Here is a 5,892-nt window from a genome sequence, read left to right as displayed (position 1 = left end):
AAAAAAAACAAAACAAAAAAAAAAAAAACACCTTTGTGCCTCTCTTTTTATCTTCTCTAGGTCCGGACACCTCATCAGAATGACTTTGAATTGAGGTTCCCCTTTGGAATCTTTACAGGGTGATATGCCTTCAGCGCCCCCTCCTATTTATTTTTTCCTGGTTCTGGGTTTCAAAACTGTCTGGAGCTGACTCAAGCTGCCCACAGCTGCCAAGTCTCTTGGAGGGTTTAGTGAATATTGGGTCTTGGGTGACTCCTCCCAGAGGACAGTTGAAATAGAAGGCTGGGGCCGGGCGTGGTGGCTCACGCCTGTATTCCCAGCACTTTGGGAGGCCGAGGCGGGCGGATCAAGAGGTCCTGGCGAACACTGTGAAACCCCATCTCTACTAAAAACACAAGGCGCAGCTACTCAGGAGGCTGAGGCAGGAGAATGACATGAACCCGGAGGGCGGAGCTTGCAGTGAGCGGAGATCTGGCCACTTCACTCCAGCCTAGGCAACAGAGCGAGACTCTGTCTCAAAAAAAGAAAAAGAAATAGAAGGCTGGGAGAATGCCCCGGGACTAGGATAAATCTAGCATACCCTGCTTCTAAATAGTCCATTCCTGGGGCATTCAGCTTTTCCTTCCTCAACCCCTGTTTCCATCCTTTGGAGACACATTGGTGGTCTGCCAATCAGATGCTGGTATTGAGGATTGAGAAAAGAAAAGATTTTTTGTGTTTTGAAAGAGTCTTGCTCTGTCGCCTAGGCTGGAGTGCAGTGACGTGAGCTCGGCTCACTGCAACCTCCATCTCCTGGGTTCAAGCGATTCTCCTGCCTCAGCCTCCTCTGTAGCTGGGACCACAGTTTTGCGCCACCATTCCCAGATAATTTTTTTTTTTTTTATTTTTTGAGACGCAGTCTCACTCTGTTGCCCAGGCTGGAGTGCAGTGGTGCGATCTCGGCTCACTGCAACTTCCGCCTCCCAGATTCAAGCGATTCTTCTGCTTCAGCCTCCCCAGTACCTGGGACTACAGGCACACGCCACCACACCCGGCCAATTTTTTGTATTTTTAGTAGAGACGGAGTTTCACCGTGTTAGCCAGGATGGTCTCAATCTCCTGACCTCGTGATCCGCCTGCCTTGGCCTCCCAAAGTGCCGTGATTACAGGCCTGACCGCACCCGACCTCAAAAAAATAATTTTTGTCTGATAAATGCGGGTCCTTTTAAATGAATGGGCCCGTAGAGACATTCAAATGATACAGCAATCACCTTCTAACTCCCTGAAGCTATGAATTCATCTTTTGAAACTGCTATTGCCACAAGTAGGTATAATTAACTTACTAATGCAGCACGGGACACTGGAACCCACACCCTGTAGCTTAACAGTTCATAGCCACGTGCTTATCAATGTTACTTCTGTAAATCAGTGAGAATTCCTGACAAACAACTTTGTATCAGCCCACTTCCTGTCCCCCTTTTTCAGGCACTTTGGGTCATGTTTTGTGCTTCAGCCTCTACTTTTTAGGTCGGCAAGGGAAAAGATGGAAATGATTCCTGTCCTTTGGATTCTCTCAGCCTTGTGAAGGGAGAAAAACTATCTCAGCGAGGTGGTGGAAGAACCTGAAAAACAAAATGCACTTGGGGTACACAGTGGGGCATAATGCAGTGTCTCTTAGGCAGGTGGTCACTGAGCATTTCAGTGAGCACGATGAGGGTAGAGGGATGTCCCAGCTGATAAATAGGATGACCTCTGCTGACACTGGAGTCAGATGAATGTCTGTATTCCAGGTCAGCATTGCTTCTCCCTGGGATTGTTGCCTTAACAACAAGTTCAGCTTGAGTATTTCATTTAGTTAAAAGTGCATTTTATCAGTAGAGCTTTATAGAGAAGATAATGTATTTCCCAAGAGGTGGTAATTTCTTTGAGGGGGAAAGAAATTAGTCTTATATTCCACATTTTAAAAATTCTTATTTTCAAGGGCTTGTATCTGCATTTCTCCATATTTTGGAGTAATTATCTAAATGATATGTGTAGGTGCTGTGGCTTTTCACCTAAGAAGCAGAATCTCATTCTAGTACGTTTGAGAGAGTCATGAAGCCAAATCTTTGATGGTCTGTGTCAGAGACAGAAAGTCTACAATGTGTGTGTTCACAGTGGTGTGGATTTTATGCCTCAAGTCACTTAGAAAAGTGTCTTAGAAAACCTGGACAGTGCCCTTGTGTCTTCACAAGAATTCTTTGTGTATTTATGGAGATGATTCTGTAATCTTTTGGGGCATGGACCAATGTGTATCTCTTCATACTCATATTCTGCACCATCTGTATGTAGCACGTCAGACTTAGCAGTGTGACCTTAAACTTTTTTAAAAAAACAAAGTACAATAAAATTTAAAGTGCTGGCCACGCCCAGTGACTCAAGCCTGTAATTCCAGCACTTTAGGAGGCCGAGGTGGGTGGATCACCTGAGGTCAGGAGTTCGAGACCAGCCTGGCCAACATGGTGAAACCCTGTCTCTACTAAAAATACATACAACAATTAGCCAAGTGTGGTTGTGGGCGCCTATGATCCCAGCTACTCAGGAGGCTGAGGCAGGAGAATCACTTGAATCCAGGAGGTGGAAGTTGCAGTGAGTTGAGATTGTGCCATTGCACTCCAGCCTAGGCGACAGAGCAGGACTCCGTCTCAAAATTTTAACTGCTTAACAACAACAACAACAAATTCTTTTTTTTTTTTTTTTTGAGACGGAGTCTCGCTCTGTCGCCCAGGCTGGAGTGCAGTGGCTGGATCTCAGCTCACTGCAAGCTCCGCCTCCTGGGTTTATGCCGTTCTCCTGCCTCAGCCTCCCGAGTAGCTGGGACTACAGGCGCCCGCCACCTCGCCCGGCTAGTTTTTTTTGTATTTTTTAGTAGAGACGGGGTTTCACTGTGTTAGCCAGGATGGTCTCGATCTCCTGACCTAGTGATCCGCCCGTCTCGGCCTCCCAAAGTGCTGGGATTACAGGCTTGAGCCACCGCGCCCGGCCAACAACAACAAATTCTTATTTTCTTTTATTCTTTCCCAGAGCATGTGTAGTATATGTGTAGTATGTTTGTCAGATCTGTGTTCTGTTGGGTGACTTGAAATGGAATTCCGGGGCTTAACCTTGAGAATATTATCAGGGAAAATAAATGGGAGTGGGGAGAACCAACTCTCCTATTGTGGTTTCAGAAAAATGAATATGGTTTCACAAGAAAGTTGGTAAATAAATTGGGGAATTACAAAGATTCACCAATACATCAATTTCTCTTGCAAGGTGGAGAATTTGTGACAGTGAATAACTTCTATTTCTTGTTGTTGGAACTTGGCAGATTAATTCTAAATCTTAGGGAGCAGGACCTGGCAACAACTAGGAATCCTCTAATAGGATTATTGTTTACTAAATTATTTTTTTCATGGAAATGGTAATTAAGTAACATCTTTGTCTGAAAAGAATAGATTGTAGATTCTTATGCTTTTTCTGTTCAGCTATTATATAAATGTGCCTTAATTTTCTTCCCTCCCATAAACATTGAGATTGATTTTGCTGGATTCATCAAACATGAGTCATCAAACATGGGTATTTTCTTTAAATATCCACATAAGGTATGTAAAGGGAAGTGGGTAGCCTTGACTGGGCTGCAGAGGCCTGAGGCCAGTGACTCCAAACTGAGGCCAATCCAAAGGAGTACTGCATAATGGAAGGCATCAACCAAATATAAGATCTGCAAAGATCTGAAAATTTAGGTAGAAAAGCATTTTCTTTCATAGGAAGAGGCAAACAAAATTAGAAAGAAGATGAAGAGGAAGAAGGCAGGATGGAGGGTGCAAAATGAGACCTAGATCAGAGCATGTTTTATTCTGAGGTTATTCTCTTCTTAGGAAGCATTGCCTGTTTGTTCAGGCTGAGAGTGGGTCAAAGTTAAGGACCTGGAGGAAATTTACAAGTCAAGGGCTTGTATCTGTATTTCTCCATATTTTGGAGTAATTATCTGTATGATATGTGTAGGTCCTGTGGCTTTTCACCTATGAAGCAGAATCTCATTCTAGTACATTGAGGAGTCAATGAAGCCAAATCTTTGATGGTCTGTGTCAGAGACACAAATTTAAGGTATGTTTGGTTAACAAATGTTTTGTTCCCACTGATCAGTGAACACAAAACTGTTCAGCTAATGTTTTGTGAAGCAAAGAATGGGCATTTGTAGGCCCGATGCTGTGGCTCACGCTTGTAATCCTATCACTTTGGGAGGCTGAGGCCGGAGGATAGCTTGAGCTTAGCAGTTTGAGACCAGCCCAGGCAACAATGCCAGACTTTGTCTCAAAAAAAGAAAAGATAACACTGGGCACGGTGGCTCACGCCTGTAATCCCAGCATTTTGGGAGGCCAAGACCACCCTAAGCAATGTGGAGAAACCCCGTCTCTACTAAAAAAAATACAGGCACCTGCCACCACGCCCCATCTCTACCTAAACCCTTTCTCCAAGAGGCAAAAGCATCTAAGTCTGCCCCTCAGAGACTTTCCCAATTTGTACAATTTGTTCTACAATTAAACCAATTCTGTGGAAGCAAAGCCAAACTGCTAATAATGTTGAGTTTTACTCAAGCCCTATAATCCAGTTAAATGGATACGGTCACAGAAATCACTACCCCATTAACCACTCGGTCCTTTCTGTTTTGCAGAAGCAGACTCATGCAAAGATACCTTTTCCATTACTTCACAGTGTTTTTTTCTTTAAATTAGAAGGCCAGATAGTGACTACAAATGCCCATTCTTTTTTTTTTTTTTTTGAGATGGAGTTTCGGTCTTGTTGCCCAAGCTGGAGTGCAATGGCGAGATCTCGGCTCACTGCAACCTCTGCCTCCTGGGTTCAAGCAATTCTCCTGCCTCAGCCTCCTGAGTAGCTGGGATTATAGGCACATACCACCATGCCCAGCCATGTATTTTTAGTAGAAACAGGGTTTCATCACGTTAGCCAGGCTGGTCCCCAACTTCTGGCCTTAGGTGATCCTCCCACCATGGCCTCCCAAAGTGCTGGGATTACAGGCATGAGCCACCACGCCCCCCCAAGCCCCATTTTTGACCACAGTAAAGGGGGAGAGGCTGGATATTGAGTTCTGTTAATATAAAAGTTCTGGAATGAAGACGTTCTGAGAGCTTCCTGGTTGGTGAACACAGTGATGTGCCGGGAGGGTGGAACTCAAGTCCTGTAGGGAAGGGGGTCCTATACTCCCTTCCCTGGAGGGTCTAGTGGATATTAGCCCTTGTGCGAGTCCTCCCAGAGGACAGTTGAAGTAGAGGGCCGGGGCCTTCCAGGGGACCCCCACTTCCCTGGTCCTATACATCTTTTCCATTTGGGTATTCTTGGGTCATTTTTTTTTTTTTTTGAGATGAAAGTTACACTCTTGTTTCCCAGGCTGGAGTGCAATGGCACGATCTTGGCTCTCTGTAACCTCTACCTCCTGGGTTCAAGTGATTTTCCTGCCTCAGCCTCCCAAGTAGCTGGGATTACAGGTGCCTGCTACCACACCTAGCTTATTTTTTTTTGTGTGTTTATGGTAGAGATAGGGTTTCACCATGTTGGCCACGCTGGTCTCGAACTCCTGACCTCAGGTGGTCCACCCACCTTAGCCTCCCAAAGTGCTGAGATTATAGGGGTCATCCTTTATGACAAACTGGTAAACTTGTGTTTTTCTGAGTTCTGTGAGTAGTACTAGCAAATTATTGAAAGTGAGGAGGGTTTGTGGCCAGGCACGGTGGCTCACGCCTGTAATCCCAGCACTTTGGGAGGCTGAGGCGGGTGGATCATGAGGTCAGGAGATCAAGACCATCCTGGCTAACATGGTGAAACCCCGTCTCTACTAAAAATACAAAAAATAAGCTGGGTGTGGTGGCGGGC

At 45.2% G+C, this 5,892-nt stretch overlaps 1 protein-coding gene across 2 annotated transcripts in view; it reads left to right on the top strand.

Annotated features, from left to right (window-relative positions):
* ZNF136 (zinc finger protein 136) overlaps positions 1-5,892 on the top strand; it is a 32,764-nt gene that overhangs the window by 2,860 nt on the left and 24,012 nt on the right. The window contains exon 2 of one of the 2 annotated variants that reach the window (XM_017888448.1): positions 4,006-4,107. The exons of the other annotated variant lie outside the window; for it this stretch is intronic. The gene's annotated coding sequence lies outside the window, so the exon portion shown is untranslated. The remainder of the gene's footprint in view (positions 1-4,005; positions 4,108-5,892) is intronic. 2 annotated transcript variants of the gene reach the window in all.

Source organism: Rhinopithecus bieti, unplaced genomic scaffold (assembly GCF_001698545.2).
Source record: "Rhinopithecus bieti isolate Rb0 unplaced genomic scaffold, ASM169854v2 scaffold_15296, whole genome shotgun sequence".
In the NCBI taxonomy this organism is placed as follows: domain Eukaryota; kingdom Metazoa; phylum Chordata; class Mammalia; order Primates; family Cercopithecidae; genus Rhinopithecus; species Rhinopithecus bieti.
This window is presented reverse-complemented; position numbering and strand designations above follow the sequence as displayed.